This window comes from Arachis stenosperma, chromosome 7, assembly GCF_014773155.1.
Source record: "Arachis stenosperma cultivar V10309 chromosome 7, arast.V10309.gnm1.PFL2, whole genome shotgun sequence".
NCBI lineage: Eukaryota > Viridiplantae > Streptophyta > Magnoliopsida > Fabales > Fabaceae > Arachis > Arachis stenosperma.
This window is the reverse complement of record NC_080383.1, coordinates 87,065,875-87,075,298: the sequence shown is the minus strand read 5'-3', so window position 1 is coordinate 87,075,298 and position 9,424 is coordinate 87,065,875.

Sequence of the window (9,424 nt, the reverse complement as noted above, 5' to 3'; positions counted from 1 at the left end):
AATTTTTAATTATTTTTTATAATTTTTTAATAATTTATTATTATTTTTTAAGATAATAATAGTAATAGTATTGTTTAGTTATCGTTTTATTATTATTATTATTATTATTAGCCATTATAGAATATTGTATAATAATTATTATTATTTTCTAATAATAAATAATAAATAAATATTTATGATATTTTAATAATTTATTATTATTTAAAATAATAATAATATTGTTTAATTATTGTTGCTATTTTTTTTGAATAAATTATTAACTGATATTATTTAGAATTTAATAATTATCATTTTTCTGTTTGCAGGCTATCAGGAATTTGTTGCCCAAAAAATTTGATCCGTCAGATACCTTTAACGAAATAGCTGCAGCGGTACTGGCATTGACTGGGTTTCAACATGTTTCGCGAGTAGGCAAAATGAGAGGTCATTCTGCACTACTGAGCGCCTTGGTGGAACGCTGGAGGCCGGAGACTCACACATTTCATCTTCCGGTCGGTGAAGTGACAGTGATGCTGGAAGATGTGAGCTATATTCGTGGTCTCCCGATTAATGGGGAGGCCGTTACGGGTAGATCAGACAGCAATCACCAGTTTTTGGTAGAGAATTGTATTGTGTGTTTTGATTTGAATGAGTACCCAATTGTTTGATTTGAATGAGTACCCGCAGCAAGAAGAGGAAGATTTGGGACATGACTTGCAGCACTTGTATAAGCTTGGTGGAGTGAGTGGTCCGGGGATGAGTGATTCCGGTTTGTATGACACTGGTGATGCGAGCATGACAGATTTCAGTGGTCTTGACGTTGGCAGTGGTTTGGATGTCAGTGTGTCTCAGGGTCATCCGTATAACTTACGGACACAGACTGCACCTCCGAATAAATACACCCTATCCTTGTATTCGAAGAAGGCGTCGAGAAAGTAGTCTGTTGCGGTTGATCTTGTATTCAGTGTTGTATCTTATATTTAGATGATTCTGTTTAGTATTATTATCATTATATATTTAGCTTTGTTCTCGTGTAACTCTGTTTGAGATTATCATATTACACTTTTGTAAACAAATATTTATTTATTAAAAATTTTATTTATTATAAATTGTTAACTAGGTTAACAGAAATGACGAGATTACGTAAAAAGTTACATATAATTGTGAAGTAGGTCATAACAAGGTTACATTGAAAATATTAACCACTAATGACCTCCAGCGATGCTTGGACCTGCGCGCTGAGGACATCGGCTGCGACTATGTCCCTCGCGTCCACATACAGCACACTGGCGAGGACACACATATCCTGCAAATCCATCTCATTCAAGTAGCGGGTTGACTTCAGTCTTCCTTTTGTCGCGTGCCTCAATGTCCAGTTGGCGATCACCTTCGCTCATTCATATCTATCCCACGTAGATGGGTCACCTATCGAAGCAAACTCGTCTCTGTACACCTTGCAAATTTCAGACATCTTGTATACGTCGTGCACATATACTTGCCAATCAGGACACTGGTTAGCGCAACATGTAAGAATGTGGTGACATGGGAGTTGCTCGACCTGGAAATGGCCACAGTCGCAGTGTTGTTGCACAAGGTTAATAGTGTAAATGGAATCATCTTGCATTTTGTGAACCTCAAACATCTCATTCCGCCTGTCAAACCGGTTGACCACAATGTTTCCTGCACGTCAAAAGCTTTCTTTAACTCTCTTCGTTGCAAATTCTGAATACGTGAATCCTTTACGGACACGCTCATGAGCTTCGGCGCTCTTCCGAGTAAACAATTCATTCAACCGATAGAAAGTAAACCTAACAATGGCAATCACAGGAAGGTTGCGTGCAACCTTCAGGACATAATTTATGCACTCTACAAAGTTTGTCGTCATATGTCCCCAATGATGATCTCATCGAATGCCAACACCCATCTCTTAACACCGATGTCATCGCACCATTGAGTATACGCGTTACCCCGCTTTTTAAGCCTCTGGTAGTTTTTGTTGTACTCATGTTCTGTCCTAAAATAGCCTGCTCAACAATTCATTTAATCATAAGCAGATGTCACAAAATTACTATGAATAGAACCATAACAGCGAAATGAAATACCTGTGTTCACCACGAGTTTATGCAAAAACAGAGCCTTGAACCTCCTTAAGAAGTTGGACCCAATGTGCCTGATACAGTACATGTGCCATGCTCTTGGTGGTTACCATGCACCGTTATTGCGAGCTATTGCAGCGTCGATGTAGGTATGGTAGTCAGAAATAATAGCCACGTCATCAACGGTAACAACATATCTCCGCAAATTAGTTAAGAAAAACACCCATGCGTCTGCCGTCTCACCCTCGACTATGGCAAATGCAATGGGCATAATGTTTTGGTTCCCATCTTGTGCAACCACAACCAGAAGTGCACCTTTATATTTTCCGTACAGGTGCGTGCCATCAACCTGCACCAGTAGTTTGCAGTGTCTGAATGCTACAATACATTGATAGAAACTCCAAAAAATGCAATGCAGAACTCTTACACCTTGAACATCCTCACTCTCACGGTAAACGGAGAGCGTTTTTATTTGAACACGAGACCTCGGCATCTTCACAGTCATTGCTTTTAACCATACTGGTAGAGTCTGGTAAGAAACTTCCCAATCATCGAAAAATCTTTGGGACAGCTTTTTGCTTTGCTAACCAAGCCTTGCGGTAACTCACAGTGTAATTGAACTTGGATTGAACTTCTGCAATAACAGACTTCACCTTTATCGAGGGGTTTGCTTCGACCAACGGCCTAATGGCATCTGCAATTGTGTCCGAGTCCAACTTCGCATGATATTGTAAAATCGTGCCCATGGTGCACGTGTGCTTGCCATTGTATCTCCTGATCTCCCAACATGCTTTCTTTCTAATCAAGTTAGCTCGGATAAGCCAATCGCACCCTGCACCATACCCCTTGCATTTCGCATAGAATGTATGCGGCTTAGACTCATACACAGTGTAATCAACTCCCTAGAGATAGTGTAGATTTTGATTGCAGATATCACCGACTCTCTCGAACCAAATTTCATTCTGACACTAAACTCGTCATCTTCCACCGCAGCGTTGACTTCACCTAGGACATGCGTACCACAATCAGTTAGACAAGGCAGATAAAATGCACACTAGTGGTAAATTGAATTAATAATCATAACATACCGATATTCGCATACTCAGAAAATTCCGGGGCATGCATGACTTCGAGATCTAGAGTCCGCATAAAAGACGGAACACCAATGGGGTGCTGCCTTACAATCGCCTCCGCTTTATTTTGTACAGCCAAATTGCCTACTAAGTCTCTGTCATCATTTTCGTCGTCAACTTCGTAGTTGGCTTCGAACTCCTCTTCACTGTCGTTGTTATCTTCTTCCCAATCTATATTCCGAGCTCATCAATATTAACCTTCTCACCAACCGCGTCTAGCCCCAACTGTTGTTCGAACTCCACGTACAACTCTATCATCGGCACGTGAAATCAGATTTGTTGATAAATATAGAACATCTGCTGCATACTTGCATCGTCAGCGATGCACATTATTTGAAACTGTATCAGCCCACCAAATACTTGTACAGGATTCCTGTATAAAATATTGCTCACCCTTTTCGAAATGTGACTTTGTATGTTATCACAAAGACCGTTTTGCAACTCTACAAAATTCATGGTGCATGGAATAGCAAATGAAAATGGATATTCACAAACAAAAGTCACTCCTTTGTGTGTGTTTGGTATAATCCCTCCATTTTAATATACTCGCAAATTTGCAACACCTTCCATAATTTCAACCTTACTTGTAACACCCTAATTAGCCTAAACTTTACCTCGCGTCGTAAAGTAAAGGTTAATCAGAGATTACGGCAGTTCTAAACTCATATATATAATAAATATAGAAAGGATAGTATAATCTAGAAGCCCGATGAAGAATATAGCTCAAAAACAGGATTTGAAAAGCACAAATCGTACTAACGAAGCTTCTAGTTTAAAGCACAAGATATAGAGGTAATATAACAATATATAATAGTATAATAGCATAGAAATCTAGTCACAACTCGCGGAGTTTAAGCCGGCTAGCTATATACATACCAACAGGATCAATCCATACAATAGACAGAGCTCCTAATCTTAACAGTGGAGATTTAGTTGCTCATGGTTCAGAGAGAGAAACTAGGATTCAGGTAAACTGTAATTTACATAATGAGATGGAATAATCCCCCAGAAGAGAATTTCTTTTCTCTTTTATATCTAATCCTAATTAATTTAAATTATAATTTATAAAACTAAATAATATCTTTTTCTATTTTTAAAATAAAAATTAAAATTTAAATCAGAATTAATTATAGCAATCAGCGTTTTCTACGTTTTCTGCACGTGGCACATGTCACGCGTACGCGTCAGTCACGCGTACGCGTCGATGGTCTTCTTCGCGTATCACACGTACGCGTCAGGTACGCACACGCGTCGCTGTGCAAATCTCCAAACCATGCGCACGCGTCAGGTACGCACACGCGTCGCTCCTCGCTATTAATTCTTGTGCTCCTTCCATTTGTGCAAGCTTCCTCTCCATCCTCTAAGCCATTCCTGCCCTATATAGCCTGAAAACACTTAACGGACAGATCACGAACATTGGACCTCTGTAGCTCGAGTTATTCAGGTTTGAGTGCAGAGAGGTCAGGATTGACAGCATCACTCGCCTTCTTCTCTTTTTCTGCGAAAACTCCATCAAATCTAACCAAATGCTACCTAAAATAAACGGAATTGCACATGACTCAAAGTAGCATTCATAGTGGTTAAAAGATAATTAATTCTTGATTAATCTCGATCAAATTAAATGCAAATTCACTAAGAAAAGATAGAAAAGATGGTCACGCATCAGCATCTTGGCAAGAGCTGCCCAAGTGTCTTCATCCATGAAGTGTTTGTCTACAAATTCAAGAGCCTGGAATCCCTTATCCAAAACAAGCCTGAAGGTCGGAGGTGCAGAAACAGTAGCATCATCTTGGCTGATATTCCTAGGCCGCTATCGTGAAGGAGAGTTGGTAAGAGAATTTTCCTCCACAACGTATACCTCGGGGCCTGCCCCCTCCCCACTCCCTTTCACTCCCTGAGGCTGTGGTTGACGACTTATGGTAGCAGAAGATGAAACCCTATCACCACGCCAACTATGATAGGAGGTTGGAATGCCAACCTCTTCTTCATTTTCGCGATAGCGGCAAGTCCCCCGGCCATGTGAACTGGAAAACAAAAACAAAGGGTAACTCGTGAGATGAAGAAGTTGGAAATGAAATAGAGACACGAAAAGTTGAAAGCTTACTAATGGCATTTCAAACAATCTGCTCATTTATAAGAATGTCTCTCAGAATTAGTGGACGCTCATTCCATAGCATCGTTAATAAATTGATACTGAGGAGCTCGTCAGTGTTCACGCTGGAAAGTCGAATTTTTGGCAAAGAGACGTTGTAGTTCCAATAAAGATTAATTTTTTTGGCACCCTCTAAAGTCAGGAAAAAAGGAGTGGTGCCCTCAACCCCCTCAATCTTAAAAAACTTTTCTTTGAATCCATGGTAGGATTCTTCAAATAAAGTAAAAATTCTTCTGTTCGGGACACCTCGAAAAGAGATGAACCCGCGACCCTATGACCTATATGGAACTGTCAAAGTAAAAAAGTAGAATAAGACCCTAAGTATAGGTACGGTATCCAGGAACGAGCATAGGAGCTCAAAACGTCGGATAATTGTCCAAGTATTGGGGTGAAACTGTGAAGGAGCACATCCGGTGTGAGTCAAAATACTCACTTGAAAATCAGAAAAGGGTAAACGAATCCCAATCCTGGAGAACAAAGTTTCATACATCTATAACCAATCCGAAACAGTGTCGGCGTGCTCATTTATGTGACATAAACTGTCTTCAGATCTCGAAACAGAAAAAATATGTAAATTACTAACATCAGAATAAAAAATAATTTGGGTTTCTCATAGATTATCGAACTTTTCTTGCGTGATAGTGGACGAAGTGGTTTGGATCTCCTCGGATACGCAGGTGTAGATGTCCACCTCGAATTCATTATTCATCCTCTGAATAGGAGCAGCTCAGGGACTCGGCAAGTCCGCACCGCCACTCCCACAAGTTGCAATTATCTTTTTCCTATCCATCACTTATAGCCACAGGGCACCACCGCTATGTCAGTATCATCATCAGAAAGCAAAATTCTAACACTACAAAATTTAGACTAAAGAAGCAAAACAAATCCAGGAAGCACAAAAATGGGAGCAAACAAAATCACCAAAATCTTTTGGGAAAATCTCAAAACAAGTGGTGTCCCAACTACATTCAGCCTAATCAAAAGAAAAATAAAACACGTGAAGAACTACAAGAAACATCAAACAGCGTCCATAAAACAAGGAGAATGAACAAAGATTCACAAACGAAAAACTTCAAAAAAGGAAAAATTACATGCAAGAATAGAAGAGTATCAGAATCACTAACCTTAAAAACGTTGATAGAAGGAGTATCGACGATAATGAATGCACTTAGAAAAAAGAAGAAACTGCTCGCGTATGAAGAAAAAGAAGACTCTATTCATGTGAGTGGAAGAATCTTTGTAGAGAGTGGGAGAGTTTTGGTAAAAGATGAAAATGAAAGATAAAGTAAAAAATAAAAGATTATTTATTTTCAAATTAATGTTGTATTTATTGCGGAGAGAGTAGAATTGACGATTCGTGGAACGAGAGAATTATAATCATCTTCCAAATTAAAGGAAAAAATGAACCATTTAAAATTTCTATCTAAGATTGTCCTAACCCTATAAACTCGAATGTCACCGACCCGAGAACCTAGGTCTAAAAATCCAAGTTAGGGGCACTGCTCCGGATAAAAAAGAACATAACCGACCAAGTAATTAAAGCCGTAATCGATCTCACGGGATAACAGTCAAATACCACAACGAATACATTATCGCATTTTGTAGTCACCGAATCCCAATAAATAATATATCATAATAAGTACTAAATGTTGAAAAAATAACAATCTCAAAAGACAAAAATTAAAAAAAAAAAACAACCAACATATATACACACAAAAAACTCACTTTTTATTTAACACACTACTAATTTCAGTATCAAAATATTTTACAAATTGTCTACTTGATCTGATTCTGCATCAGATCGTGGCCTCGCTTCGAGTTCAAACAATAATATACCAAGTGCATGATAGATGCACAGTTGTCAGGTTCAGCAAGGATCGATTTTATTCGGATTCGACTGATTTTTATCGAGTTTAACGGCTTTGACAGCAGAAACAGTCTTGAACTTCGATTGGATTAGCTTGAAATCTGATTCGCTAATTTTTTTACTCGAAACGTCGGTCCAATCCGAGTTAGATAACTAGGATTATTTTAGGCACATCAACTCGAGTATTTGCACGGAAATTTGAAGAATTTTGGGTTCATCTACTTCGAGGAAAGAGACTGCTAGAGAGTATCAACAGTCAACTACCATAAATTTATTGACAGGCCGAATGAGGCCGAAATAAGAGTCTCATATGAGAATTTAAAATATAGCAATAGCTCATTTTTCCACAGAATAATAATTTAGTAAAAAACGAGTCTCAAGAAAACGTGCTAGATTTTGCAAATTACTAAAATAGCTTGTTGACAATCACACGTAATTTCTTTTGGTCTTTTGTATGAAAAATGATAGCATCTTTCCAAGGGTAGTGGTTGTTTACGTGTCAATTTAAGGTCATGTTCAGTGTAATAAACCAATAATTAATAAATCATGTTTCTTTTGTATTATTCTAAGCCAATCATGTTTGAATATATTAATGTAGATCCGCGTAAATCTTAGCTTACATGTTATATGCGGAGTATTTATTTAATTATTTTGCCTTATGGTAACATCGATAATGATTTCAATGGTGGAACTCATCATAACAAACTATTTTGATATATGGGCCAAAATTCAGATTCAATACCATAGGTGTTGTGAATGTGATTTCACCACATGAAACAAGAATAAAAGATATATGGGGAAATGGATCCTTTTTATTTTTTTTGTTATTAAAAAAAATAAAGTGTAATTTTTTACTTTTAATTTTATAAGTGAGATCAAAAATAAATGAGAGAAAATGCAATGAAGTCATTGGGTGATCTCCTAGGACGTCTCGATCTACTTGCCTCGTCGGCGTGCATTTCGATCAAAAAACATTGACTGTCCAAGCTCTCTTTTCGGTCTCCTAGGGCGTCTCGGTCTACTTGCCTCGTCGGCGTGCATTTCTTCCTAAATAGAGGACAGTACCCCCTTTCTCCCTATCGGTCTTTGCGGTCTTTCCTTTCTTTTAGGAAGTCATTGGGTGATCTCCTGCCGCTGGATTGCCTACCAAATGCAACTGGGGGCATAGGAACGCTACCCGTCCGATCCAAAACACGGCGTAGCAGCCCGGCTTGCTTACTTGATTGACAGACAGACCCGAACCCCACTCCCGTCGATCTTTGACCTTTCTGCCCCATAATTGACCCCGCCCTAAACTATTGAAGAAGCGAAAGCAGTTGCCGCTTCTGAGTGAATATTGTACATTCGTAAGACCTTCCACTGAATATTATCCAGTTTTTTTTTTTACTGGAAAAGATCCACTCCCGATATATGGAGTCATGGATTATTGGATTTAATGAAAGGTGCTTGTTGTTTAGTTAGGACGGACAAAGGGTAGATGAATTTTTTTTTATTTTTTATTTTATAAAAATAATTAATATATAATTATTTTTGAGTTGGTTTTTCAAAAAAAATTTTAATGTATATATATAAATTATAAATTTTTTTATAATTCTATTTTTAATTGACAGTTACATAAAAAATATAATAATATTAATAGTATATTATAAAATTATAAAATACTAATAATTTATAGCATATTTAATTAAAAATTATCATATATTTTATTAATTAAAATTAATTCTTTCAAAAATTTTGAAAAATTTGAAAATAAATTATAAATTATTAATTATTTGAAAGATACAATACTCTTATAGAATTCTATAAGATATTTTTATAAAATTTTTTCTTTTAACAACATAAATTTAAAAGAAAAATGAATATTTTTTACAAAAAAAAATATTTAAAGTACATAATATGATTACTAAAATATAACTACATAAGTCATTATTAATATTATATATAATAATATAAATGTTAATATGTTAATATAAAAAAACAAATGAATTTTTTTAAATAGATAAGTAATTATTATATAAAAACTAATTTGAAATATACAAATACTTGAGGATATAATATTAAATTGATTAAATAAAAAATATAATGAGTTAAATAATTAACACATAAATTTATTACATAATAAAAAATAATACATATAAAACTACTAAATTATTTAATATTTTTTATTTCGTTAATCATATATTTTATATATGAGTAT